Source organism: Dipteris shenzhenensis, chromosome 15 (genome assembly GCF_047967505.1).
Source record: "Dipteris shenzhenensis isolate YYH24624 ecotype China chromosome 15, Dip_SZ_1.0, whole genome shotgun sequence".
In the NCBI taxonomy this organism is placed as follows: domain Eukaryota; kingdom Viridiplantae; phylum Streptophyta; class Polypodiopsida; order Gleicheniales; family Dipteridaceae; genus Dipteris; species Dipteris shenzhenensis.
This window is the reverse complement of record NC_141610.1, coordinates 20,367,105-20,394,239: the sequence shown is the minus strand read 5'-3', so window position 1 is coordinate 20,394,239 and position 27,135 is coordinate 20,367,105.

The following is a 27,135-nucleotide window of genomic DNA, read 5'->3' as shown; positions in this document are numbered from 1 at the left end:
AAGTGCACATCAAATTTTTTTGGCAAAAAAATACTGATGGTTTAGCCATCTCAAAAAATCACTATTGTGGCCCTCACATGAGCCAGACCACCACGATGGCCTTCACTCTACTTAAGCCTCTACTATTTCATTTCATTCACCATTTCAGATGCCTTTCATTATTTTGTCTTCACCAGTTCATCTAATTATTATTTCTCCTTTTTTGACTCTCTTAGCCATTAGCTCAACCTTTCTTTGTTGCACTCTTCTTGTAGCTTCTATCCCCCCTCACAATGGATCCCCCCCAAAAAATGTCATCGTCCTTCATATCTGGCACTAACACTTATATAATGCTATAAAGGAAAGGGATAGATGCCCTAACCCTAACCCTAAATGGGTTGTATATATTCTACATTTTCAACTAAATCTAGTGTACAGTTAGTCATTTGTGGTGTGCTCTCTACCTATGCCCTCTCTCCACATCTCCACTCTTCTCCTCTCCCCTCTTCATATTTTGTCATGGTATCAGATCATGGTTCTGTCTTCGAGGGAGATTGCTTGGGAGATTGAGTGATTGCGAACTTACTCCATTCACTTCCATTGAGTGAATGATTTTTGCTTTCTTGAAAGAAAATTTCTATCCATTTCCATTCATTGAGTGATAGCGAATTCTGTTCATTCTATCTCTTTCAGTGAGAGAATTCTTCCTTGTTTGAGTGAGAGAAAAGAGGTATTTGGTTGAGAGATAGAGAGAGTGAGAGAGAGCTTAGATATTCATTCCTGATAGAGAGAGAGAGAGAGTTGAGGCATTGTGATCCGTATAAGAGAGTGTGATTGATTGCGAGATCGAGAGATCGAGTGTTCTCTTCCGTTGAGAGAACTTCCACTTTATTGAGAGAAAATTTCATCCATTGGTGAGAGAACTTCGTTTATGAGAGATTTCTATTAATCTCCTTCTACTCGATTCATTGTTGCTTATTCCAAGAGAAAGAGAGAGTTCTTTCTTTGTGTGTGAGAAAGAGATAGGGAGAGAAAGAAAAGTAGTGTTTCTTAGTATTCTCTAAGAGAGACACTATTTTTAAGAAAAAAAGAGAGAGAAATCCCTTTTGTTCCATCTACGACAAGGTTTATGGTAATAGCAATTGCCAGCAAGCACTTAGAGGCTACATCCATGCCAACAGCTACAGGGGCAAACTCCATGCAACAGGCTCTCTGCTCCGAGTGCCTTCCTAAGGCTGAGTGCTCCTGACTCTGTAGCAGACAAACCACTCTCTCAGCCCATCGAGCTTCAAACTCCCACAAGAGCTTCAGCGCTAAGCTCAATGTAATGTGCAACCGCATCTCCAACAAATAACGAGTTAGATGGCTCACAGATCCCATGATTCTTGCTCACGGCTCCTTCGATAGCCAGCCGCCGCAGACCTCCAAGAAACGCCAAGCACCATCCAAACGAGCTATGAGCGACCCTCCGATAAAAGACCCGCATGCAAACAAGCAAAAGACTCCTTCAACGCGCCTTCGCCAGAGCGGTCGTCACGTCTCTCTACCTAAGGCTTAGCCAACGGGCCACCTCCATCGACAGCTCCTCCATACGGGCAGTCAGCACATGCCTCAGTAGACGCGATGACTCAGCAAACCCGCGCACACAACAAAGTCGGAGGATGTCATACACAGTGAACCTCGTCAAGATGCTGTGAGCTACGACGTCGTCGGACAGCTTGCATCACAGCAATGACTCCTCCATGCTACTGGGATCAGGTGGGTTCACCAGGTCGGCATTGTGCTAGATGTGGGCGATCGAGCACATTGTTTGGTGAGGTAAGGAGGTGCCTCCAATGACGCAACGCGCCATCGACACATTCGGTGCCTCTAAAGGTCTCCACTGTCCGGCTCTCCAACGACGACAGAATCTTTAAGATTTTGTCGAAATCCTGAAGATTTTGGTTGTCCTCCCTTTGACACGTGGCACACCCCATCTTATCGCTAGCGTCACCACACACAAAGGTGTGGTCAAAGTTCTACCATGTGGCGACCTTATCTCAAAGTTCCATGTCATCCTTTGACCAAATCAACCTGCCACATCATCCTTTGACAAATCAACCTACCACCTCAATAGTGCCACATGGCAGTCTCTTAGTCACTCTGCAGGCACACTGTGCACTGCATGTGAATCCTCTTGCCACACTGCATGTGACCCTGAGTGCCACATCATGATTGAGCACCTTGCACCCTTTTTTGCCGCTCCACCTAGATCTAGTCGTATCTCTTGATCCAGGAAGAATTTGAGGGCACTCCAAAAGGAAGATCACTCTATTTTTGGTGCTCTATGCGCTCTTACATCATGTGCACATTTTGGTGCAAGTATCGCTCACTTTTGAGCCTCACGACAAATCCACTTCCTACACGCACATCAGCCTCTACATCCACGCATCTGACCCAGCACATAAAAATAACCAAAGAAAAGAAATTATTTGTTGTTCTTTCATCGATGGACGGTTGGTATAGATCTAGATCGAAGTAGACTAGATCACCATAGAGGAGACACTTTGAATTTCTCCAAGTTGTCAATCTAAGCCATGCCCAAAATTCCTGACTAGTTCCTACTCAGAGCCAGTTCCTACATTCACATACGGTTTCACATCATCACATAACCTGACATTCATCAGCTCAGTGAGCAAACTTCAAAGTGTTCAGAGGCATTGACCGATTGATCAGTGCGCAGATAGCACATGATTTGATTTCACACACACATGCCATCATTGTAAAGCCTATTTTGCTATCTCATGACATTGTGCACTTTTTTTTCCAGTCTTGTAAAGCCTCTTGGATATTATCATTTGCCACAAACCTTGTAACTCAGGTTGGATCATATATTGGAGTTCTACCTTCCCCAATAGTTCAGATTTCACTTGCCATAGTCACCATTTTGCAGTTGATTCAAACAGTGATTTTCACAACACTTTGAGTACATTTCTTGCACCATGTCTATGGCTAGCAACCTCAATCTAGAGGCATATGCTAAGTTAGACAACTCCAATTACAGTACATGGAAATACCAAATGGAGACCATTCTTGTACTTTAGGACAAATGGGAGTATGTCAATGGATCTACACCTAGACCATTGGACAGTCCAACTAGTAGTAGCTCTACTCTAGCTATTATCGTAGGACCAGCAGCCGGATCTATAGCTACACCAAGAGTTTCCACACCTGTAGCAAATCTTGCCATTGCTCGAGCACAAGCAGAATGGGATAAGAAAGATAAGTTTGCATATCCTCTGATCAAGCAGATGTGAAACTCACTCAGCTTTGGCAAAGGGTGGGGTTTACCTCCTTTTTATGGGTAGGGTTTTATCCGATTCCAAGAACACTTCCAAGATTCTCACACTGAGAAACCAAATCAACCAAAGTTTTACAACATCCAGCAAAACTAGTCATGCTTACGTACTCATAATGAAAGACCACAATAATCAACTCATAGCAGTAGGAGAGACGATGAATCCAGCAGGAAAGTCATCCTAAATGGACTAGGAGAGGGATACAAGAATCTAGTCCAAAGTATTACCATCCAACAGCAAATTCTGACACTTGAAGAACTTCAGTCAGTGCTACTTGGTAAAGAACTCGAGACTCACACCATTCATGCATGCAAAGGTCGTTCTAATGATCAAGAATTCATAGCTTCAGACAGAAGCATAGGCAGAGGTAGATCAATCATATGAAGTAGTCATCATCAGCAACAAAGTCATCATCAAAGTCAGAATCAACATCAGCATCATCCTCAGCAACATCAAAATCAGCAAAGAGGAAATCATTCCAATCGAGGAAGATTCTAAGGACGAGGGAATACATCCATCAATGTGTCAAACATTCAGTGCAACTACTATCATAAGTTTGGATACTAGAAAGAGATTGCCGCAAGAAGCAGTACGACCAATGCAGTCAATCGAGTAGTAATGGAGGGAATTTCCACAGAAGAGAAAATCATCATGGTGGACATTCTAGTCACAATCATTTTGCAAATGAATGTTTCTTGCAAACAAGGAAATCCATAAGAATGATACAGTGTATCTAGACATTGATTGCAATCCAAAAGAGGATTTTAGCTATCGAATCAACCAAGCAGATCAGGATCCTTGGTACATCAAGGACAGCGGTGCATCATCTCATATGACAAATCATCAAGATTGGTTCATAGAGATGAAACCATTAGAAGGTCAAAATAATGTCATCTACACAGTTGATAATACACCGAATCCAGTTCAAGGGACATGCATTATCCCTATGAACAATTTCACTAGTACGAAAAGATTGGTGAAAGATGTACTCTATGTTCCAAACCTCAGCAAGAACCTCTTATCATCAGTAGGTTAACTAACGGAACACAACTACTGAGTCATCTTTGATGGAGATGAATGCACTATAAGAGACAAATCCAAAAAAAGTCAGCTAGTAGGAAAAGGATTCAAGGAAGGATGCTTGTACAAAATGATAGCTACTGTACCAGATTTGCATGCCATGTTAGCTCAACCACAACAGACGCCACTATCTCTAAAATGGCATGAGATATGGTCATGTCAATTTCAAGAGCTTATTAGATCTCAGGAATCAGAATATGGCAATCGAGATTCCTAAGTTACAGTTTCTTGGAAAAGTTTGCGAAGCATGCTGCTTCAGTAAACAGAAGCAAACCAACTTCGACAGAAGCACCTCGTGCTTAATCGACTTCCTACCGAACCAATTCAGGGTATGAAACCTTATGATGCATTCACTGGACACAAGCCACACATTGCGCATCTTCGCATATTTGGTTGCATAGCATATGCCCACATACATGATGATCTTCATCGCAGGGAATTGGATGTGAAGTCGACAATCTATTGCAGAAGTCTCATATGGCAAATTGCAAGATTGTAGCCACTCCCATGGAACAGAGTTTGAAACTTACTAAAGATTCAAAAAATCCTACAATCAATGACAGATATTACAGGCAGTTCATTAGATCTCTTATATATCTGACTATCACACGGCCACATATTTGTTATGCACAGTAAGATCACTCGCACAGTTTATGGCAAATCCAAAAAAGTCTCACTCGAATGTAGCCAAAAGAGTCTTGAGATACATTAGAGGTACAAGAGAGTTTGGGATAGAATACACAGGAAGTCATCGACGGTTGCATGGATACTATAATAGTGACTATGTCAGAGATCATGATACCCGGAGATCCACACAGGGATATGCATTTTTCATTGGTCAAGGTGCTAAATCATGGTTGTCAAACAAACAGGCAACTATTTCTTTGTCTTTGACTAAAGCAGAATATAGAGCACTCATTATAGGTGCATGTGAGGCTATATGGCTCAGAAGATGATTATTCGAAATAGATTACTTTGATGAGTCAAAGCCAACAACAATATACTATGATAATCAATCAGCTCAAGCATTGGCCAAGAATCGAGTTTATCACTTGAGAACAAAGCACATTGATATCAGAGAGCACTTCATCAGAGAAAGAGTGTTACTTGGTGACATCACACTACAACATTGTGATAGCAAAGAGAATGTTGTAGACATCTTTACCAAACCACTCAGTAAAGACTCAAGAGCTTTTTAAGAAATACCAACAAGCTCTTGGTTTTTGACATAGAGGAAGGACATTCCCATTAAAGGGGTGTGATGGAATGTAATGATCAATCCTTCTTTGATTCCCAAAAATCGTCATCTTGAGGGAAGGCCTACTTCATGATGTTGATCTTGAGGGAAGGTGTTGAGAGTTCACGCCCAACATCATGTGATTACATGTGAATAGAAATAACACTTATAGAGTGCTATAAAGGAAAGGGTTAGATGCCCTAACCCTAACCCTAAATCTCAGTCAATTGGAGCTGCTATGAACTTGATGGGGACTTCCCTAAAATTATTTTTTGAGAAATGCAATAGGAAGATGAATTTTATACACATGAAAGACATCAATGCAGAAAAGATAGTGCAACATGAGAGAATGCTCATGGATGGTGTGGAAGCCATTAGAGAAGTAGAAGTAAAGGCCTTGCAAGCATGAGAGCAAGTTGAGGCCATGTAAAAAATGGACAAGATAGAAAGTCATAGAAGATAAGAAGCATAGAATCGCATCAAGGTATTATATCAACAACTTGATGAAGCTAGAATGGATGAGGGCAGCGTGGAGCAAGAGCTAGCAGGGATTACAAACTTCTTGAAGATTAGAGAGCCAAAAAGGAGGCTCTTTACCAATGGCTCTGCAACATGGAAAACACATTGAAGATTGATAAAGATAGAATAATAGATCAGCTAAAAGGGGAGAATTTAGAAGCTAGAGCATTAATGCAGGGGCTACAAGAGAGCTTTGAGGCCAAGAAGGATGCAAATTAGTAGAGAGAAGCCACAATGGATAAAACAAAGAGAATGCGAAATTTTGGCAGAATATGTACAATTACCTAAAATTGGATTACACTAGGGCTTTGAGTGAGCTTGCCATGGCTCTTGAAGGTTTTGGCAAGCAATCATCCATCTTGACTGAAACCCAACAGAGAGTGGATTTCTTGGAAGAGACCTACAAAGATACTACTAGACAATTTCACCAAGTTTAATAGCAACTGAGAGAAATAGTTAGAGCTATTGTTGCAACGAGTGAGTGTCAAGTGGAAGTGTTGCAGGGGAGCACCTTTACCGCTCAAGATTGTGGGGGTTAAAGGCAACTGTACCTTAACCCCGGCTATGTAAAATACTCAAACACATATATATATGGATGAAATATAAGATTAGGGTGTTCTAAACCCACCAAAACTTATGTCTCTCAAGCTCCCTCTCTCCCTCTTAGCTTTCATTGTGTCCTCACAACTGGTATCAGAGCTTGGTAGTAGAGCTTGGCGGTAGCGTGAGCATCTTGGTGCAGTCTCTAGCCTGGAGAGAGAGAGTGGTGCATCCCAAAGATCCTTGTTCAACAAGAGGATCTACTGATTTTGGAGCTGCTATAGCAATTGGAGAGAAAGGGGCAAAATCCTCTTGGGCATTTGTTTTGCTGGGTTGCAAAGTTGAAGGCGCTAGATATAAGCAAGTCTTCTCAGACACACATATGTAACGGTGCAAATATCTGGAGTTAGAGATAGTGACTTGAAGTCTTCAAGGAAGTTGATCAGATTGAGAGCTACATTTTCACTTTTAACATCTCTATCATCTGAGTTTTCAATGAAAAGCTATAGCTCCTGCAAAAAGTGACGAAATTCATTTCCTCCAAGGATTTCGTGTGTTGGATCTCCATCTCCAGGTACCATTTGCAGTTTTGACACTCCCAGTGGATCCAGAGTGGTCCAAAACTTCTATTTGAGAAGCTGCTTCCGGCTCTGTGAACTTTTGAAGCTGTGGTGAAACTCTATCTACTCTGACGTCTTCACTTTGTTATTTCCTATGTGAGTGGGATCTCAACATCCAAGCCTCCATTTTCAGAGCTGTCTGTCCCATTGGATCCGCAACTACCTAAAACATATGTCTACAAAGCTGCTTGCCATTCCATGAAGAATCGAGGGAATTGTGATTCTCTGTGTTTTTCAATCATCTCTTTGAAGGAAATTTCTCAAAGTTTCCAAGACCTTCTCATTGATTGCCATGTGGCATTTTGGCTAAGGTTAAGTTTTGTAAGGTTCATTTTTGCAATTAAATGCAAGGGTTGATTGGCTCTTACTCCATCCTTGGATGAGATTTTGGAGTTGTGGCAGAAGAGAGATATTTGCAAATTGTCTTGCTGAGTTCGATTATCTAGTGATGCACACATTTTGAGACATCCCAAGTTCTACTTTCACTAGCAGTCATTGTTGTAAGTGTGATTTCTCTTTTGTAGGTACTAGCATTTGTGATTTTGTTTCATTTGCATCATGGCATCCTCTTCCATGTCTGAAAATGAGGTTTTAAGCATTAAAATGTTTGATGGGACAAACTTTTCTTTGTGGAAAGAACAGATAAGGGATGTGCTTATTCAAAAGAAGCAGATTAAACCTTTGGCAGGGATTGAAGCTAAGCCTACAGATATGTCTAAGGATGATTGGAATTAGTTGGATGCATTAGCAAGGTCTACTGTTAGACTTCAACTTTTAGAGTCAATTTATTTCACAGTAGTGAATGAGCATACTATGGAAGATTTGTGGAACAAATTATGTGCCACTTATGATGAGAAGGAAACTACCTCTAATAAAGTTTACCTCATGAAGAGGTTGTTTGAGATGCAAATGAAGGAAGGGGTCTCCATTGCTTCTCATTGAATGAATTTAATATTATTTTCAGCTAACTCAACGCTCAAAAGATGAATTTTGATGCGAAGACTAAGGCAATATTTCTCTAATGTTCATTGCCATCCTCATGGGATACCTTCCGTATAGCTGTCAGTAACTCTACACCTCGTGGAGTACTAAAGTTTGATGATGTTGTGGGTAGCTTGTTGGCCGAGGAGATTAGACGGAAGTCTATGGATGGCAACGAGCAGGATGCAGCCTTAAATGTGCAAAGGGCCAAATCACAGTTCAGGGGGAAGTCCCAAGAAAGAGGGAAGTCTCATAACAAATCCAGGGCATGAAACATTGAGTGTTACCATTGTGGCAAGAAGGGCCATATGAAAAAGGATTGCTACAAGCTGAAAAGAGAGCAAAAGGATAAGAAAAGGAATGCCAATTGGGGTGCAAATAAGAAGGAAGAGAATCCAAGGTAGGAAAAAGGAAAAATGAAGATCGAGGAGATTAATGCAATCAACTGATGATAGTGACAATGACATTTTCTTCATGTCTAGTCTACCTGCTGACTTGCTCACCACTTCAGATGATGCATATTCCCAGGATTGGATTTTGGATTCTGGTACTTCATTCCATGTTACTCCCCATAGGGAATGGTTCTCCAATAATGACAATGGAAAGACAGGTTGTGTGCATCTTCGAAATAACTATACATGTGACAGTGTGGGAGTAGGTGACATAAAGTTTTCTTTTGCAAATGTGTCTGCATCTGTTTTGAAAAATGTGAGACATGTGCCTAAATTGACCAAGAGTCTTATTTCAGCAAGTCAACTAGATGATGCTAGTTTTCATACCACTTTTGGCTTTCAGAGTTGGAAAATTCAAAAGGGCTCTATGGTTTTGGTCAGGGGTACCAAGTGTGGGACTTTGTATCCCTTACATGTATCAGGGGTTTCTGATCATGTTGTTGCAATAACCGAGCAGCCAAGTACTTCTTTGTGGCATTGTAGGTTGGGGCACATGAGCTAGAATGGAATGAAACTCTTATGCCGTTTGGGTTATGTATCACATTTGAGTTTTTCTAATTTTGAATTTTGTGAGCATTGTCTCTATAGGAAGCAGACTAAATCAGCCCATAAAAGAAGGGGAAAGAAAGAGCTTGAAAGGCTTGATTTGGTGCATTCAAGTGTATGTGGTCCCATGCCTACACGGTCATTAGGTAGGTCGACATTCATTGATGATGCAACTAGGAAAGTGTGGGCTTATGCTATAGCTCGAAAGAGCGATGTGTTTCAGGTATTTCAAAAATGGTTGGCTTTGGCTGAAAATCAGTCAAGTAGAATACTTAAACTCCTACAGACTGATAATGGTGGAGAGTATATCTCTCATGGCTTTCAGCATTTCTATGATACACGTGGGATTAAGAGGGAGCTCACCTTTCCTCGTACACCAGAGCAGAATCCAGTTGCTGAACAGATGAACCACACCATTCAGGAAAGGTTGCAATGTACGCTTTCCAATGCAAGTCTTGCTGGTGGTTTTTGGGTTGAGGCAACGAATACTGCAGTGCATGTGATCAATAGATCACCTAGCAGGAGTTTGGATGGTGGTATTCTTGAAGAGGCATGGAGTGGCAAGAAGCCCTCTTACTCTCATTTGCATATATTTGGATGTGAGGCATATGCATAGGTACACAATCAAGGGTAGATGATGGATCATCTATTGGTGGCAATGATGAGCCAAATGTGGTTGATATGCAAGCAAAACAGCAAGCTGAAATGCCCTTGAGAAGAACATCTAGAGTGTCTAGACCACTTGAGAGATTTGTTCCAAGGGTAGACTATGTGATGCTTACTGATTGTGAGGAGCCTTCTTGCTACATAGAGGCTATAATGTGTGAGGATCAGTGCAAGTGGAAGCATGCTATGCAATCCGAGATGAGTTCACTCATAAAGAAGAAGACTTGGGACTTGGTTTCTTTGCCATATGGAAAGAAAGCATTGCCATGTAAATGGGTCTACAAGATGAAGGTCACATGTGGTGATGTGCCTAAGTACAAGGCCCATTTGGTTGCTAAAGGGTTCAAGCAAGAGAAGGGTGTGGACTTTGATGAGATATTCTCTCCGGTTGTGAAGATGACCACACTTAGATGTGTACTTGGACTTGTGGCAATAGAGGATATGGAGCTCATGCAGATGGATGTCAAGACAGCTTTCTTGCATAGGGATTTGCATGAGGAAATTTACATGATACAGCCGAAAGGCTTTGAAGAAAAGGGCAAAGAGCATTTGGTTTGCAAGCTAAAAAGGAGTCTCTATGGCCTTAAGCAAGCGCCTAGAGAATGGTATCACAAGTTTGATACTTTCATTCGGTCCCAAGGTTTCAAAAGAAGTGAGATTGATCACTGCCTCTACACTAAAAGGGCTAAGGATAATAGCATAATACTCTTGGCAGTTTATGTGGATGATATCTTATTGGCTAGCAAGAACACTTATGAGCTTTATGCATTGAAGGCCAAGTTGCATGAGGCCTTTGACATGAAGGATTTGGGACCTACAGGTCATATTCTTGGTATGTGCATCATGCATGACCGGAGTAGGAAACTCCTTTGGCTTTCACAGAAGGAGTATGTTACAAAAGTGTTGCAGCATTTCAATATGGAGGGGGGGAATGTAATAATTACTCCATTCCTCCATATGTGAAACTGAGTAGGTAGATAGTCCCAAATCAGATGAGGAGAGGGCCATGATGGCCAAGGTTCCTTATGTGTTGGCGGTTGGGAATCTTATGTATGCTATGATAGCTACTAGATCAGACATTGCATTTGAAGTGGGAGTTGTTAGCTCGGTATATGGCTAATCCAAGAAAGAGGCATTGGGAGGCAATTAAGTGCATCATGAGGTACATGAAGGGTACCAAGGAGGTGGACTGCTTTGGCAGAGGAGAGATGTGCATATTTGGGTACACATATTCCCACTATGCATGGCATGTGGATAGCAGGAGATCCACTTATGGTTATATATTCACCTTTGCAGGTGGTGCAGTGTCGTGTATGTCTCGTGCACAGATGTGCATTGCTTTGTCTACCACAAAGCCCGAGTATGTTGTAGCCACAGAGGGTTGCAAGGAGGCTATATGGCTTGATCGACTAGTGAGAGATTTGGGGATTCATACAAGTATACCGACATTGCATAGTGATTCCATGAGTGCTATTCAGCTAGCACAGAATCCGATCTTTCATGCAAAGACCAAACACATTGAGGTCAGGTACCATTTTATCAGGGAGGTACTTGAGGACAAGCGCATAGAGCTTGAAGGTTCATACGGATGACAACCCTATAGATATGTTGACAAAGAGTCTACCTAGTCAGAGGTTTGAGTATTGTCATGTATTGATGGGCATTGGATAGTATGCCCATTGGTTGTTCTCCCTTAAAGGCACATTGTGTGGGGGTTAAAGGTCACTGTGCCTTAACCCCAGTTATGTACAATACTCAAACACATATATAAATGAATGAAAAAGAAGATTAGGGTGGTTCTGCACCCACCAAACTTGTGTGGCTCTCTGTCTCTCTCTCTCCTTCTTCCGTTCTTGCTTCCGTTGAGAGCACTCTCAACAGGTATCAGAGCCCGGGTGATCTAGCTGAGCGTGCGTGAATGCTTGAAGCTCAGCAGCTCTGTGGGAGGAAGGAGAAGCTCTGTGGGAAGCTTTGTGGGCGACTTTACTTGCATCCGAGTGTGCAGAGACCTTGGAGGAACCTTTGGAAAAGTCACTTTGGCTTTACGAAGTGGTTTTGAGAGCCTGTTAAGAGCTTTCAAAGAAAAAGTCGTTTTTTGAGCTTTTTCCTGTTCCGTTCGATGACAGAGACTCCGTATTGACTTGTAGAGGCAACTATTGCTTGCTTTTGGTGTCCACATCACTTCAGGAGCTTGGAAACACCTTAATTCTTGAATCTGGGATCATTTCATTGGATTTCTGAGTCACTGTGTCAGTTCCTGCGTTTTTTGCCCGGGTGTTGGAACTCAAGTTTGGAGCAACCATTTGCAGATTTGTCAGTTCCGGTGGACTCAGGAGGTCCTAAAACTTCTATGTTGCTCATCATTCGCACTCCCGTGGAGTTTACAGATAGCTCTGTTTCCAAAAACGTTTTTTAGTCCGTGTGTTGGACCCAGTGATTGAGGCCACGGTTTCCAAAACTGTCTGTCCCATTGCGTTCCGGACGCCCAAAAACCCCTACCTATCAGTTCTTGCGTGATTCGGTGGAGGATTTTCAGAGTTATAGATCTCTGTGTATTCGATTTCGTCTCTCTGTTATGCATTTTTCATACTAAGGTTTTGAAACCTTAGATTTATGCCACATGGCAGTGGATAAGTATTGACTCCCATTTCTCACTCATCGGTTGGGATTTTGGAGTTTTGGCAGAAGAGAGATATTTGCAGATTTTCTTGCTGGTTCCGATTATGCAATGGCGCCCATGTTTTGAGGCATCTCAGGTTCTATTTTCAGTAGCGCTCATTACCGTGGGACTATGATTTCTTGAGCATACCTTATGCAGATCACTCTGGTTGCAGTTTGAGCAGTGTGCGCTCATTCGTGGTATGCATTGGGTTGCAATGGATGATTTATAGGCCATTTGGATGCATTGCGGTCCTTGTTGGATGCGCTGATAGGCCCAAATTGCCTTGTGGGATGCTATTTTTTATGGACGCTTTGCATATGGATGCTATTTTATGCTGAGGGACAGCTTTGAAACATTGCAGGTGATGCACTGATAGTGCTATGCTCTCTTGGATGAGACATTATTGATGCATATGCCAGTGGACAGTGTTTATGCTTGAGTCATTTGGCACTTATTGGCATTTTCTTTTGGGCCAGATTTGCTCATATGGATGCATAGTATATGCACATGAGTCAGATGCATCTTTTGATGCTTTGAGCTTTGGGCTTTGATGAGATATTCTCTCCGGTTGTGAAGATGACCACACTTAGATGCATGCTTGGACTAGTGGCATTAGAGGATATGGAGCTTATGCAGATGGATGTCAAGACAGCTTTCTTGCATGGGGATTTGCATGAGGAAATTTACATGGTGCAGCTGGAAGGCTTTGAAGAAAAGGGCAAAGAGCATTTAGTTTGCAAACTGAAGAAGAGTCTCTATGGTCTCAAGCAAGCACCTAGAGAATGGTATCATAAGTTTGATGCTTTCATTCGGTCCCAGGGTTTTAGAAGGAGTGAAATTGATCACTGCCTCTACACTAAAAGAGCTAAGGATAGTAGCCTGATAATCCTGGCACTATATGTGGATGATATGCTATTGGCTAGCAAGAATACTTATGAGCTAGATGCATTAAAGGCCAAGTTGCATGAGGCCTTTGATATGAAGGATTTGGGATTTGCAGGTCATATTCTTGGTATGCGCATCACGCGTGATCGGAGTAGGAAACTCCTTTGGCTTTCACAAAAAGAGTATGTTACAAAAGTATTACAGCGTTTCAATATGGAGGGGGGGAAGGCAGTGAGTACTCCATTGCCTCCATATGTGAAACTGAGTCATACAGATAGTCCCAAATCAGATGAGGAGAGGGCCATGATGGCCAAGGTTCCTTATGCATCAGCAGTTGGGAGTCTTATGTATGCTATGATAGCTACTAGACCAGACATTGCTTTTGCAGTGGGAGTTGTTAGCCGGTATATGGCTAATCCAGGAAAGAGGCATTGGGAGGCAGTTAAGTGCATCATGAGGTACATGAAGGGTACCAAGGAGATGTGCATTTGCTTTAGTAAAGGAGACATGCGTGTACTTGGGTACATAGATTCAGACTATGCAGGGCATGTGGATAGTAGGAGATCCACTTCTGGTTATGTGTTCACCTTTGCAGTGTCGTGGATGTCTCGTGCACAGAAGTGCGTGGCTTTTTTTACCACAGAGGCTGAGTATGTTGCAGCCACAGAGGGTTGCAAGGAGGCTATATGGCTTGATCGGCTAGTGGGAGATTTGGGGATTCATATAGATGTACCAACATTGCATAGTGATTCCATGAGTGCTATTCAGCTAGCACGGAATCTGGTCTTTCATGCAAAGACCAAACACATTGAGGTCAGGTACCATTTCATCAGGGAGGTACTTGAGGACAAGCGCATAGAGCTTGTCAAGGTTCATACAGATGATAACCCTGCAGATATGCTGACGAAGAGTCTACCTAGTCAGCGGTTTGAGTATTGTCGTGTATTGATGGGCATTGGATAGTATGCTCACTAGTTGTTCTCTCTTAAAGGCACATTGTCCTTTAAGTGGGAGGTTGTGGGGGTTAAAGGTCACTGTGCCTTAACCCCAGTTATGTACAATACTCAAACACATATATAAATGAATGAAAAAGAAGATTAGGGTGGTTCCGCACCCACCAAACTTGTGTGGCTCTCTCTCTCTCTCTCTCCTTCTTCCGTTCTTGCTTCCGTTGAGAGCACTCTCACATTGGCCTTTGAGTGGGAGGTTGTGGGGGTTAAAGGCCACTGTACCTTAACCCCAGTTATGTATAATACTCAAACACACATATATATATAGATGAAATAGAAGATTAGGGTGTTCTGCACCCACTAAAACTTGTGTCTCTCAAGCTCCCTCTCTCCCTCTTAGGTTCTATTGTTCCCTCACAAAGATGAGGTAGGAAGGAATCGAGAAACATCTTGCTAATGCATAGGGTCACATTGTGGTATTGATAGCCCCAACAGTTAAAGAGGAATCTAGCTATCCTCTTGGGATGTGGCATCGTAAGAAGTGCATGGTCTGTTGTCTAAACATCATAGATAGCTGCATGATATGATGGCATGAATACGGCCATGCTCTTCATGTTTTTTTATTTGGGGTGTTTGTGGATGCAAACTGGCTTTGTAGAGAATTTGCCATAGTTTCCCACATCGTGCAAAACATCAATTGTGCTTGCCTGCTACATCCATCCACAGCAAGAGATGATATGTTGCAATTGAAATTTCTAGGTAGTTCTACTACGAAAAAATAAAGGTCTTTGAAGAGAGAAACCAACCACATGAAAGAAGGGATCTTGAAGGGGATAAGTCCAAGATCAAAGCCTTAGAAATAAGGGCCAAGCTCCCCATCACGATCCCCCCACCAAGGCCAATTCCCTGATTACGGTCAATCCTCCCATCAGGGAGCAAACATATCCCAAAGAGCTCAAAGCGACTTGATGAAGGGATCTCAAAGCACAAAGGAAGGTCAGTACCCTCAAGGAAAGGAGGGAGAAGGGCCCATCCTCCAAGTGCTCCAATGCACTTAAAAGACCTCCAAGCAATTGGATGTAGCTAAAAGACCTTAAATGTGTGAGATATATCTGTTCAATTATTAATGAGACCACCTAGACTTTAACTAGTGTCAGAGTTGTTGAATGTTTGCAGAGTTGTCAAATTAACTAATTAGTGCCACAGCTATCAAATGTTTGTAAGCATTTGCATACAAGTTTCCTTTTTATAGACAAGTTGTTTTAGGATCTTCCTTTGTACAAAAAGCTATTTTAGGATTGCAACCAGCATGGTGGTAGTACAAGATAAATGCTCTCAAAATTTAGAATCACAAGCAAGGTGGTAGTACATGATAAGTGGTCACCAATGTCATACTATATATGGGCCCTTGAGTGGTCCCCTTTAGGAGCAAGGTCCATATCTACATTTCCTATATGTCCAATGGCATGCCAATATGGACCATTCTCCTAATAGGGACCCCTCAAGGGTGGCAAGGGCCATATCTCCAATTGCATTTATACAAGTTGTTTAAGGATCGGAACCAGTGTGGTGGTTGGTTTTACATGATATGTCATCTAGGATTATTTGCCACCAATGCATTGGTTTTCTTCAAAATTATTGCAAGATGAATGTGGTCACCAGCAAGTGGTTTTACAAGATAGGTATACATTTTATTTTTATGTTTACCTTTGTAAGACTAGAATACATCAAATTGTTTGGGATTACTAAACAGTGGCATACATTTTATTTTTATATTTACCTTTGTAAGACTAGAATACATCAAATCATTTGGGATTACTAAAGAAGAACACTGGGTTTGGGATTTATTGCTATAAAAACTAAGCACAATGGTTGTGAAACCATTGGGGATTTACTATTTGGGATTACATAAAAACAAGTGTATTGGCTAACAAAAAATTTAGTGGTTATTAAATAAGTGTGGTGGGTCTGGGATTTACCTATTTTTCCAATATAAGTGGAATAAATTTTCCTTAGAATTCATTTTCTTGTACTACCTTAGCATCCACTACTCCAAGACACCACATGATGTGCTCATCATGTGTATCTAAATCCATTTTGAAGACACTCTTTCCCTTCTTTCATATATGTACATATTGCAACTAGAACTTCATAGCTCTTACTAGATGAGAGTAAACAAATGTTTGTAGACTCTTAATATGTAACAGTTTGTAATTGTGGCCTTTCATTGATGTTTTTTTGTTCCAAATAGCCCTAACTATAGTACATCTCACTCCTCATAGCTTGTTCCCCAATGATCTATAAATGATTCCTCAACCTTATGCTTGGGAATGGTACACTCCAACACAAAGTATGGGTCATCTTCCTTGTTCTCCCTAGAGTCAACGACAACCACAAAGTTATCCCCCTCTTCCAAACAATTGGTGAGGTCATCAAAAGGCTCCCCAAACAATGGTAATTCATCTTTTGTCACTCCATCTTCATGTAGAGGGAAAACTCGAACTCCCAAAGGTGTCACTAAGAAATATGTGAGATAGCACATGCAATGAATGAAAGGGGTTTTATATTTTTATGGAGTTACAAAAAATGTACATACATAAGCGATTTCTTCATGCCCATCACCATGTCCGCCCAAGAATTACGTATTCATCCATGGCACCTACTGTCATAACATAAATCCTACTTGTCACGTTTAGTGGCTGATAAAGGAATTTCGATGCAAGCTATAGCGGGTGAGGTTTTTCCATTTACTACACATACCATAATAGGCATGGGTTCCAAGGTTACCTTGAATGTTAGGAGGTTGGTACACATGTTGTAGGAGAGAAAACTGTGTGGCTAGGACCAGGGTCGATGAAGTTGTCAGCAGTTGATCATATTGTTTTCTTGCACAATTGAAAATCGGCTTGTACCCTTGCAAGGGTGATGGTCAAGTCTTCCATTGGGTTTAACCATTTCATGGGACGCTTTTAAAATTGATGTAAGCCATGAATCTTTTTCTTTGGCTTGATGCTCTTTAGACTCTTTTAAAGCTTTCCACTTCATTTGACCAACTTACTTTTTAAGCTCTTGTTCCTGATGGATGGCCTGTAACATCTACAGTGTTAATGGGATATAGTAGCACTTAATCTTACCCTACCATATATATAGTCTTCCATCTCGGTGTCATCTACCATCACAATTCTGCATTACCCTCGAGATGTGATCTCTATAACTCGACATGGACCCATACTGTGGTATTTCAACTTTTGCTTGGTGTTCCTTACGCTATATAGAAGTGCAAGATAACCTTCCTTTAGGTCCTTGTTTTGTAGGTTGTGATCAACATTTCTTGTAGCATAGCTTCTCCACTTTTATGCCATAGGCTGCACTCAATCTTGTTTCATCAAGCTTTTCAAGCTCAATTAATCTTTCAGGAATTACCTCGTTGGATAATCGATCCTTGACCATGACTCTGAGGCTTGGCACAATAAATTCCATTGGTATAACTGCCTCTACCCCAAATGCTAAGCTAAAGGGTGTGCATTTGTAGCAACCTTGTAGGCCCGTCCCGTATGAACATAGTCTTCTGGTGAGTTTGTGCTCCCGATCATTGTGACTGCGACTGTGCATGTCATAATGTGGCACAAAAACTAATCTGAGCTTTTGACTTGGCCACTTCCTCAGGCATAATATGGGATGGAAAGATTCTAATCATGTCATTTACAAAGTGCATCCCTCAGTCACTCTTAATTTCGAGTGGAAGGCTGAAGCGGGATATTACATTTTTGTATTGAAACTTAGTGGTTGCTCTTGCGTCTTCATTCCTTGTGGCTCTGGCCTCTATCCACTTGGTGAAATAGTCTATGGCCACCACTATAATGTAATGGGCCTGATTCCCCTTAGCGGTTGGACTAATTGAACCTACAAAGACTATCCCCCACTTTTCAAAAGGTTGGTCTGTGATGAGAACTCTAGTCAAAGGCATATAGTTCTAGCTATGAGGTATGGAGACATGTTGGTAAGGATCATAGCATTTGACAAACTCAACGGTATCTGTGAAGAGTTTTGGCCACCATAATTTGGCTTGAAATACTTTATAAGCCATAAGCTCTCCCACAAAGTGGCCTCCAGCAATACCAAAATGAGCTTCCTCCAAAACTTCCACATATTCATCTTCTTGGGGACACATCGATGTATAATGCCATCTTTTCCCATTTGGTAGAGTTGTGCAACTATTTATCGATATGGAGATGCATCCTTGATCAATTTTCTAGCCCTACATTTGTTAAATGTCTTATCCTAAGGAGATCCATTAGCCAAGAAGTATTCGATTTTCTATGCCCAATCTAGAACCAAGTCAATCACAAATAATGAGACATCTGGAAGATCATCTTCCACTCCCATTATGGATTCTCCCTTAGGAATTTGGGACATATGATCAACCATGAAGTGTGTACGTCCCTTCATGCCTGCCATTGTAAAATCAAATTCTAGGAAGATGAGCATCCAAGTGTGTGATGCAACCATTTATCATGCATGGTTTTTTGACTAACTAAAGGAGAGCCTAGTGATCTAGGAAGAAGAGAAACCCGTGCAATCGCATCCAACATGTATGCAAGATAGCAAGAAATGACAGCTCAACAACGAGACCCCCGCCAAACCTCTTTCCAAGAAGATTCGATGGCAGCGTCCGCAACCTCAGCAACGAGATCCCCTCTGACATTCATAGTCATCTACCCCTCCTTAAGTGGAGATAAGCTTCTTGACCAACATCCTTTTATACCAATCCTCAACAATGAGACCCCCGCTAAACCTCTTCCCAAGAAGATTCGATGGCAACGTCCGCAACCTCAGCAACGAGGTCCCCTCTCACATTCATAGTCACCTACCCCTCCTTAAGAGGAGATAAGTTTCTTGACTATTGACTACACATTGTGTGTTGCAAAAGAATTACAGCAGGAACAACTCGCATACCACAAGCTAAATCGCCACTGGATTACGCACATGGCATCCCAACTCTGAAATCAAAATAAGCCATAACCCGAGGACGGGTAATAAAATGGATCCGGGAGTATGTTGACTCTGTGCCAACATGAACTTATGAAGAAAGAGAAGGTGATACAACTTTGTGTTACAACTTCTAGACACAACTTTGTGTTACGACTTTGTGTAACAACTTTGTGTTACAAGTTTGTCTACATGAAGAGAGAGAATGTGTTACGACTTTGTGACACAACTTTGTGACACAACTTTGTGTTACAACTTTGTGTTACAACTTTGTGTAACAACTTTGTGTTACATCTTCTACATGAAGAGAGAGAATGTGTTACGACTTTGTGACACAACTTTGTGTTACAACTTTGTGATACAACTTTGTGTTACAACTTTGTGATACAACTTTGTGTTACAACTTTGTGATACGACTTTGTGTTACATGCAGAGCGAGAAGCTCTCCAACTTGTATAAATACCCCATAATGGAATGAAGCCCACACTCTTGGGGCATTGTGTTGAGTCTACATTGGTATTCCAAGCATTTGTCTCAAGTGTCCATGCTTCCTTGCACTGCACGTCCAAAAGCATGTCCTAACCTTGCAACCCTTCTCCCCTCTCCTCCAACCCTGCAACCCACCCTCTCCCTCTCCTCCTCCCTCCTTCTCCCTCCTCCTCCTCCTCCTCCTCCCTCCTCCTCCTCCTCCTCCTCCTCCCTCCTCCTCCTCCTCCTCTCTCCTCCCTCTCCCTCCTCCTCTTCCCTCCTCCTCCTTCCTCCTCTCTCTCTTACTTCACCCATGCTCTTACACCTTCTTCCTCTCCCACTCCTATGTTTTCCTAAACCCTTAAACTCAATGATCTACGAGGGAGACGAGTTCTCCACCATGTACTCTACTCTGAACCTTGGATCCTCCTTCTAACCCTGGACTCCTTCTAAACCTTGGAACCTCCTTCTAAACCCTGGAACTCTTTCTAAACCCTGGATCCTCCTTCTGAACCTTGAACTCTTTTTAAACCCTGGAACCTCCTTCTAAACCCTTAAACTCCTCCTAAACCCTACAACCCCCAATGAAGGCGAAAGCCTTCATTACCCCAACAACAATGGTTTACGTGCCTTTTACACATGCTTGCATTTTGTTTACTCACCACACTTAAGCCTACGTCTCTCACCGGAACACGACTCGAGGTCCTAAGCTACACATATACTACAACGACAAACCCAATATATCTATAGGTGACAAAAAGCCTCGGAACCCTGCAACATAGAATACCCAGCTCTTCCTACGAAAGCAGTAGGAAAGAGCCAACAACAGGTTATGGGATTCTTCAACTAGAGAGTTGATACGCAACCATAATGTCTATTTCAGAGAGGATGCTATGTTTAGACAGCCCAGGACTGTGGATAGCAGGAGAGTGGTATTCCAGGAGGGTGTAAGTGCACTGATACCTCCGAATTCTTTGCAGGGGCAGCCCATATCCCTTGGAGTGGGAGGTTTTTTCCATAGTGAGCAGGTTATAAAGTTGGGACAGCCACGATTACTTCTTGATTTTGGTTAGAGACGATCAGATGTCTCGAGTATTCCACAGGTTTATACTCCTATGGAGATTGTTGATGCATCTTCTATGGACAGTTACAGTTTACTCCCAGGATGCAGAGTGCCTCTTGGAGATGAGGATGAGGCTATGCATGGTGAGGAGGATACCTTGGCTAATGATGCCCGGGATCCATTGGCTGGTTATGCTAGGACAAATGTGGTTTCTGTAGTTATTGACTCAGGTCATATTGCGCATGGACAGGAATCATTGATATGTTTACTTCGTAAGTGCCTCCATGGCTAGAAGCAATCCCCTCGAGCTTGGCTTCATAGGTTTGATACTGTTATGAGAGCTCAGGATGTGATGCACAGTGAGACAGGTTATGGTCTTAGTATTCAGGAGGTTGCTATCCTTCTGAGGTTACTTGCCATATGGTTCCTTATGGACAGGGATGCTTTGCAGTGGGAGCTGCATGGTCTTGATGATGTTTGTCAGATACTTGGTTGTTTCAGTATGGAGAGGGGGAAGTTATTGAGTACTCCATTGCTTGTATTGGCTCCATACTTGAAACACTGCAGGTTTGACGATCACAGATCAGTTGAGCAGCAAGTTATGGTTGATATGGCAGCCATAGTACTCCATGCATCCATGACTGTGTTGAGACTTAGTTCTCACATGTTTGCCATTGGGGCTACACTTCCGGTTCTTGCTTCCGTTGCAGTGGGAGTTGGTAGCATGATTATGGCAGATTTTTGCAGTAGGGAAGCGGTTGTGGACATTAGGTCCTTATGCTTCCAAGAGCAGCATGCAGGTGATGCAGGTTGGGTAGACCAGCAAAGGTCTATTGTAGGGCATGTGCTTATGGTCACAGGTGGTACAGAGACATTTTCTTTGCACAGTGATAGTTCAGGTGCTATGGACTTAGCACAGGAGCACGTGGTGGTGAGAGTTCACTCTCCCGGTGAGATCTGGCATGAGATCTTGGTTGACAGGCATCTACAGCTTGTCATTTTCTATCCTGCAAACCTGATGTCTGCTAGCAGCTTATCCTCTATGCACTTTGCACATTGTAAAGTGCCGATGGGCATAGGATGACGGTCTGGTCATCTTGTTTTTCAGCCTATGGCTGATTGTATTGTATGTGTACTATATTCCCTTAAAGGCACACTACCTTTATTTATTCCTGGAGTAGCTTTTGCTCTACCGCTTTTGGTGTCTCCTTATTCCTTTGTGTGTTCTCTCCTCTCTCACAAGTACACAATGAAGACCAAAGTCAAACTTTTGGCCTTATATACATTTCCACCTTTTGAAGGAAGGGCTAACCCTTGTACTCTCATTCTCATTTTACAACCACTTGGGCCCATTTGGCTCTAAGGCAAATATCATATTCTAATCCTCACACTCACTCCTACATCTCCACTTACTTTACATGGTCCATGATCTGTTAACCGTGGTGGTGGTTAACAATAGCCTACTCTACACACAATCCTATCTCTTTTTAATTCCTAGAACTCCACCAAATCTCTTCTCTTCACCTCTCTTTTCCTCAACCACCATAGTCCAAGAACCACCCCCTTTTGTGAGTTGACTCGGTGGTGGGAAATGGTAAATATCAAAGGAAAAAGAACGAAATAAGAAACATGGATTTAAATTCCCAAAAACCTCACCAAAAATGTTAAGAGTTGTTCTACTCACCCTTGTCTCACATGTCATGGGGTCTTGGTGCTATGTCGACGGTGAGGTGCTCAAAACCTCACTACACATACCATAGGTCAATGTGCTCCTCTATTGCTCTCTAACTTGTGGATGTGATGTCCAAGGCTTCTAGATTCTCACTCTCATTGCTCCACAAGAAGGGGAAAGGAGATGGAAAAGGGAGAGAAGGTAGCATGCACATGGTAACTGGGGAAGGGTGAATGTATAGGCATAGCAACAACAAGAGTAGAAATAACAATACAAAATCCTAGACATGAGGGAGTGGAAATGTAAACAACAAGAGGGGAAATGTAAACATTACACAATCTTAGACACAAGGGAGTGGAGGAAATTGGATAGCTTGTCTTTCTTGAAAATGAGAATGAACAATGAAATCAAAAGACTTGGCTTCTATACATGAATTTTTCCTAGGGATTTCTCACCCTAACTTTCCTACTAGACCTAAAACACCCAAAATGGCTAAAATAGGCCCAAATCAGGTTCTAATTTAATCAAACTCTTCCTACTAGTATCAAGAACATTATATAAGTCTCTCTAATGTCCTATGCTTTTTAATTAAAGGATAGGCAATAAGAAGCAGCTAAATGACAGTTTGTATAAAAAATGGTAGATAATTTTTGCAATTATAATAAGTCATATGGAGACATGGAATGATAAGGTCTTTCATGGATGCACAATCATTACAAAAAATTTGGACTCAAAAAGGGCCCTGTAAGGGAGCCCTTGGGCTAGTGACATTGAAGAATAAGGTGAATAAAACCCAATAGAATATTGGCTAGTGAAGGGTAATAGAATATTGGAAGTGGCCTGACTTCTCTATTTCTTTATTCAATGGCCCAAACAATGATGTGGAGCACCCACTTGCTACCTCAACTCTCCCATCATGCTTTTTAACTATAACTAGACTGAGAAACCTAGTTTCTCAACCAAATTTGTACGATTTGACCTGAAACCAAATCCTCCCATCCAACTACCACAATCCATTCATTCTCTCTCATTCCTCTTCCTTCCCCCTCATTTCTGAGCAACATTTTGAATTTTCTTTGCTCTAGCCCTCTTTTCAAATTGAATCTGGCTGGCTCTTGAGTGGTAGGAAGCTTCTTTCTCTATTCTCCCTCTCATGGGATGGACCCTTATGCCAAAATATTCTCACGTCTCTTCTCTACCTGCATTTCCCTCCCATTTCACTCTCATTCTTTCAAAACTTTCAAGATTTTTGAATGAGATTCAACCTACCTTATCCTTTCTCTATTTTGGGTTCTTCTCCTCTAGATATCGCCACTTTCTCTCTCATCTGATATTCTCCCATGATTTGAAATAATTTCATTCAAGAAGACAAAGCAATCAATCTTCTAAGCAAACCATGAATGATGCAGGGCGTTTGGAGCTTAGAAGGAGCTATTGGATGATATTCTTTGAGAAAGGATCAAAGAAGATTGACTTTTAGGCATTGTAGTTTTGTTGATGCATGAAAATCAATCTTTTTTTTTCCCATCTCTCAATACTAGTCACTTTCCCTGCTGCTGCAATCTGTAAGGGTGCATGATTTTGAACCATTTGTGAAGGTTTGGGGTTCATCCAGATAGCTTCTATGGAGATTCAAATGAGATAATCTTTGGAATAATGCAACATAGTGATTATGACAAGGTTTGTTTGTTAATGATGTAACTTTAAAGAAATATTTAGTTTGTAGTTCATTTTGTGTGGTTGTGTTGTTTTGTTTTATTACATGATTTGAAAACATTGAAAGATTTGTTTGTTTTGTAAGAAATTTCATGAGAAATGAGTCTTTTCTACTCTTACTATCAATAGTTTTCTATAGAATATTACTTGAAATAGATTTTGAGATGTTTGGTAACATACAATTGGTTTTGAAGCAAGAACAATCAACTTCATAATTCCTAGAACAAATTTGGGACCACTGGGAGGGACAAGTTTCTTTCAAAGGACCTTGCTCCAAGAATTAGGTAGTACTGTTCATTCATCTAGTTTTAGAATGTTTTTAGTTTTCAACTCAAATCGGGGTCTTTGCATGGAGATTTAGGTGAGAAGACCTTTAGAATAATGCAAGACAATGAAAATAATGAGATTTTAGGATGCAACTTTGAAGAAGGAGTTAATTTGTGGTCTGTTTTGGTAATTGTGTTGTTTTCTTTTAATACATGATTTGAAGAGCAAAAAATATTTGCTTGTTTTAAAAGATTTACTCTTACTATTGAGGTTTTTTTTAGAAGATGGTTTGAAATAGATTTGGACTTGTTTGGAAGCATATAATTAGTTTTGGATTAAAATACATCAACTTCAACATCCTGGATTACAAGAGGGACCATTGAGGAGGATAAGTTTGATCACATTTTTCCTTCAAAGATCCCTATGAGGTAATGTTTATTCACATAGTTTAACAGTGTTTGATAATAAGTAAATGTTTTTTTGAATTTGTAGATTTCAATCATTAGATTTTGCATGCAATTAGGGTTTTCATTTTTTCTTGGTTTGATACTTTTCTAAAACATGTCATGTTTGTATATTGTTTATTGATGTCAATGTTATATTATAGTAGGTGGAAAGTGTATGAAATTATGCAAGCCCCTTGGAATTCAAAAAAGGTGGATATCCATTTTTGAATTGATGCAGAGAATGAACCAAATTTAAAGAGGAATGAATCCTCCTTAGCAAGTGAAAGTGATTTAGTAGCTCTTCAAAATCAAGGAAAAACACATATGGATTTGTGGTTAGAAGGGAAAATATATCCAATAGATCCACAAACTTGTTAGACTCCTCAATTCCATGCTTTCATTTCGATATGCTTGTACCACCATTGAACCAATTGAACCATTGGGCTTGACTTAGTTCTACCACCCCCATGTTGGATCGCTCTGTTATACACACAACATTCTTGCAAATGTGATATATCCATGCCTTAAGTGGGGACCATACTCTGATGCTTTCATATTTGCATGCCATGTATGGTGCATGAGCATATCAAATGTGCTGCCAAATAGAAAAACAAATTAGTAAATATAGAACCATTCAATTTGCACATCTCAATGTCCAAGCTAGAGATTACCATGTACTGTGTGAAATGATTCTTTCCCCAAGCTATCTCCACATTTTGTTTAAAGTCCTTCATAGCATTGATGAAACATTGTGCATCATCATCTTTGAATCTTTTCTTTTTGGTGTACATGTACCAAGCTATCAAGAGCTAACCACACTCGAGCCTTTTCCAATATTTTTTATCCCTTCCCCCCTCATTCACAACTATAGGCATTGTGTAACTTTCTCCATACATCAAACTCATTAGCACGTTGGAGCTTATCATTCTTCTTCTTTGTAGAAAGGAATTTTGAAGCCTTGACACCACCAAAGCTTGGCTTACAAGGAACATTCCCAGTTTTTCCAGATCTTTTCTCATCTTTTGTAATCTTTACTTGCCCAGAGTGTAGTCCCATATCTGAAAGAACCTTTTCAATTCTTGCAATCATCCTACTCTCTTGTTGGGGCTTCAAGTTATATGCATCAATGATTAACAGATGCACCAACTTTTCAGTTACTCACAATATCATGAAGCACAAAAATGTGTACTCGCTCAAGAGTAATTTCAAGAATTGGGCTCCATGATGGATCTTTCCCTGGAGCATCCCTATTCGGTGCCTTAGTTTGATCTATCTCTGCAAGTTCAGAGGCCCATTTATTTTTATTCTTTTTACCACCCTTTGTAGGTACTCTCGTTTGCATGCACAATGGATAAGGATGGCTTTTATTTGCTCCATGTGCCACATTAAACATAAATTTAATAGTCTTGAGGTCAGTAGCAACTAGATGCCATTCTACACAATAGGATCCATAGCCCTCAACTTCAACTAGCTCACCATTGTTATGACCTTTGATCACACTTGGAATATCAGTTTGGTGAAAAAACCACTTCAACATTGAATGTCTATTTCAGCACTTGCAAAAAAACTCACTATTATTTCAAAATATTCTAAGTCTTTTTACATTACTTCATTCAAATTCAAAGTTCCATCATACCTCAAAGGCAACCAACCACCACAGATATCCTATTTTGAGTCCACACTGAACTGTCTTGCATCATCAAGCCCAACTTCAAGGTCCAATATTCTATTCATCATTGTCAAACTAACTCTTTCTAATTTTTGACCTTTGACCACCTCACTTTCATCAATCTTTAGTACAATCTTTGGAGTACCATTGCATTCCTCCATAGACATATCATAAAACTTCATGATGGCTTGCATAACTCTTTGAACATCCATCACAAAGTTGTTGTTGACTATCAATTCCAACATAAATGCTAGGGCTTAGCAACTAAATCAAGTACGCCCAAATTGAGTGCATGCTTGTCCTTATCAACATCATTTGGTTTAGAAAGGGGGCTTTAACTTTTTCTCCCATAGAAAGACGTGTTGTTTTTAAGCTCTTAAATATGAGCCA